We start from the raw sequence: 4,347 nt of genomic DNA on the forward strand, positions 1-4,347 counted from the left end.
GTCCAACTCTCTGATGCAAATGATTGCAAAGACCATTGCCTGTATCAGACACACCTTAGTCTCCAGTACTCCAGTACACCACTGCTCTTCAGTACCCTGGAGAGGTCCCTAACAGCAGACTCTGCAATCACAATATGCCTTTTAATTTCCTGCCTGCTGTTGCCAAGAATGTTGATTGTGGAGCCAAGAAAACTAAAGCTGTGAACAATCTCAATCTCTTTACCATCCATCTTGATGTTGCCAATTGGTCCAGTTGTGAGAATCTTTGTTGAGTTATCTGGGAAATTTCATGATATATACAAAGAATTAAGCATTCTGATCCTAATCAAAAGGTTTGTTGAAGTACAGACAACAAATCACCCCAAAATAAAGGCCTGGCCCTCCACTTCTGAAAGTTGACAGTCATTCACAATCTTATGGGGTACGGTTCTGCATAAAGTCTCCATAAGTCTGAATCAAGTCAGTGGCTTTATTTTCCTCACTCTTCCTGATGTTTACACTTTCCTTCATCTAGCTCTCTGTGACTCTTGGATGGAACCTCATGTGCAAGGACACATGGAAGATGCCCCTACCATTGTCTGTTCAGCCATAGCACTGTTTTAGGGAATTCTCAAGACCTAATTTCCTCTGTATGCTGAGTAGACCATCTAAGAAGCTATACTATATAAAGAACTTGGCAGCAGACTGGAAGGAAGTCTCATAAACAATCTGATATTCAGATGACACTACTTTCCTTGATGAAAATGAAGGGAACTTGGAACATTTACTGATGAATATCAAACCAAAATCCCACACAACTGGAACAATAAACAACAATATGATAAAAAAAAAAAGCTTGAAGTTGTCAAAGATTTCATTTTTCTTGGCTCCAGTCAGCAACTGTGGAAGATGCAGTTAAAAATGTCCAGTTACAACTGAATGAATTGAGAAATTGTGGTTCACACAATGTAATGCTATGCAACACTCAGAAGCAATGATTATGAACAATACTACATAACTTGAGAGAGACTGGAGAACATTATGCTGATTGAACTAACTTAGTCTCATAAGACCTGCATAAGACCTTTATTGTAAAAAGAAAAGGATAACTAGTAAAACATGTATGAGGATCCAAGGAAAAAGGTTCAGGTGTAACGGATGAGGATGGGTAGGGATTAAACCACAAGGTTGCACAATTTGGTGTGTAGGGAGAGGGATTCAAAGAAATGGGAATGACCTGGCAGGGACCTGAAAAGGCAGGGTAAGGATGAACAAGGTCCATCGGTGATCAATTTTATAAAACGTACTGCATAGAAATGATTGTATGGAACACAATGTAAGTGAAGACTAGTGTGAAACACAATCCATGTGAAATTTATGAACAAACCAATATAAAATAAAAACCAAACAAACTGAAACCTAAAAAAAAGATGTAGTAACATATTGCACTGGCCAATCTACTGCACAATATCCTCCTTAACATGTTAAAAGAGAAAACTGTTACTTTGTTGCCTAAAATGTATCTGGTCAATATGCTATTTTCAATTGCTTCCTATGCAAAGCTTGAGGAAGAATTGATGTCTTTAAATTACCCTGTTCACAAAGAATTTTGAATATAATATGGACTGCCAGAAGAACAAACAAAACTGTTTACAGGAAATAAAGTCCAAAGACTTTCAAAACTAGGATGGTCAGCCTTCCTCTTATATACTTTGGACATATCATGTGGTTAAAATAGAGTGTCAGGGAAAAAGAAAATGACTCTTAATGAGTTGTATTGATACAATTGCTGAAGCATTGGGTGCAAACAGAACAATTGTTACTATGGAACAAACCTAGAGTCTCATTCTGTTGGCTAACTATGGGTGGGAATTAACACAGCGCCTTAACAGTAACAATTTCTTGTGTTTTGTATATTGTCCATATATAGAAAACACTTTAAAACTTTAAAGGGAATTATAACCAAAGTTATTCTTCTGCTCAAAATAACATACTTCTCTTAATTTCTCTATTAGAGAAAAGATAAAGAGGATCCTGCAGGGCTGATAGGAGAAACTCAAAGAGAGAGTGGGAGAGGGCGGGAGCTTGAAGCAGCTAAAATAAAAGCTATAATGTGTTTGGATCTACTTATTTGGTGCTAACCTTACCTGTCACCATCTTCAAATTGGACATACCAATTGGGTAACGTAATGACTAGTTGCCAGCCCATTCCAAACACAGATTCTGTGGAAGGCTTTCTTTTGCCCCTCAGCATGTACGCAAGTTTTCTTAATGAGACTCTCAGCCTTGTGGTACACCTTTCTCACCAGATGGCCCTGATATAGACCACTGCCTACACCCAGCAGGCAGGGACTTTGATAGCTGAGACTGTTACAAGAGGCTAATTAGCACACCAGCTCAGGGGCTGCAGTGACTCTGCAGGGTTTGCTTCAGAAGCTTTTACACAACAACGTTACAGGCCATTCTCTTTTTAACCCTGAGAAGTGAAAGCAAAAAAAGGAATGAAAATTGGAGTTTACAGATTCATCTGGATTGGCTGGTCCGAGTGCAGTGGAGCCCGCAACTAATTGATCACAGCCAGTTACAGATTCATCTGGATCAAATGTGGCACAGACCACACAGCCTGGTTAATTTTCCAATCTTTATTAGAAAATAGAAGCCACCAGAACTGAAAAGACAGTTCTAAATGGATGAAAGTGTTAAAGGACATTATCTGCTGTGAAATTTCTCAGTCAGAAAGCCTTCCCCTAAAAATGGCCAAAGCACTCAACCCTGCCCTTTTTCTAGTTCTGTGTCTTTTCTGGGGAATTACAATGAAGTCTTTCTTGAGACAGCTCAAGATGAAACGCTTAAAAAGGGTCGACACTAGTTTGCCTTTAAACACTTGGAATCTAAGCACTCAATGGAGCAAGGTGTCATTTCTGGGCCCTTGAAGACAATGTGACATTGTAGAAAATATGATTTGAGGCAAATCCTAGATTTGCTACTTCTAAGTCTATGTCTTCAATACGTCTTCTGTCCATCTGAACTTGAGTTTCTTTGTGTACAAATGGGCACAATGATGCAATACCTTTACTCAAAATGCTACAGAATAGAAAGTGAGAAAGTTAATTGTATTAGCTACCTGCTACACCATGTGAAGTTTGCCTTTATAATAAAGATTTCTAGTATGAATATTTTTTTTCTAGCTATGAAATCACATGTAATTATGCAACTGCTAAGCCAGAAGTTGGCAGTTTCATACCAGGTGGAGAAAGAACCATAGAGATTACAGCACTCTTTAGGGTGGGTCTACCTGGTCATAGAGCTCTGCTGTGAATGGAAATGGATTCAATGCCAAGTAACACCAACACCATAAAAAAGTTTCAGAAAATACAAGGAAATAGAAAACAAAGTGTGGAAATGGTTTCTACTTTCAAAAAGATAATTACTCATAACATCTTCATATTTTTATTTCTAGACTTTGTGTATGTGTATTAATCAATTTCTCAAACATAGCATCCTGTTATAACAACTGTGCATAAAATGCACATTTCATTTAATACAATGTGAAAAATTTAAGTTCTTATCTTTACTACGTAGAAAGGAAAGTCACCCATATGTAAATTTAAAGGCAGCCCAAATACAGCCAGCATATGGCATTTCTCTATCATGTCAAAGTGAATTATTCATAAGCATTTGTCAGAAATATTCAAGGTTACTGAATTACTCTGCAACAAAGGGCAGAGACTGTGGGACAGAGATTGGCACACATTCAATGTAACCTGTATCCTTTTCCTCTTCAGCACATGAGAAAGCTGTATTTGCCAGATCTTCTGCATTTGTGTGTCAGGAAATTTGAAGGATGGCTTTTGGCCAACTGACTGTAAGGGATCCATATTTGTTCCCATTCCCAAGAGAGGTGATTCAACAGAATATGGAAACTATTGAACATAATCATTATTGCTATATGCAAGCAAAATACTGCTCAAGATCATTAAAAACAGCTAAAAGTGCCTACCTAGGAAACATCTAGAAGTTCAAGCAGGATTCATAAGAGTCCATGGCACCAGGCATCCTTTCTGATGTCAGATGAATCTTGACTAAAATTTAAAAATACAGAATGTCTATCTGTGCTTATTTACAATGCAATGACATTTGCCTGACTGTATAGATCATAACATTGAGAAGAATCAGAATCTCAGAACATTAGTGCCCATGTGAAACCTAGACCAAGAGGCTGTTTGTGAACACAGCAAGGGAGTAAGTACATAGTTTAAAATCAAGAAGGGAATGCGATTGTATCCTCTTTCTCAACCTATTCAATATGAATGCACAGCAAATTATACAAGAAGCTGGACTCTCAACAATAATAGCTGAGTTCAAAAG

Source organism: Elephantulus edwardii, unplaced genomic scaffold (genome assembly GCF_000299155.1).
Source record: "Elephantulus edwardii isolate Elephantulus edwardi_28Jun2011 unplaced genomic scaffold, EleEdw1.0 scaffold00097, whole genome shotgun sequence".
NCBI lineage: Eukaryota > Metazoa > Chordata > Mammalia > Macroscelidea > Macroscelididae > Elephantulus > Elephantulus edwardii.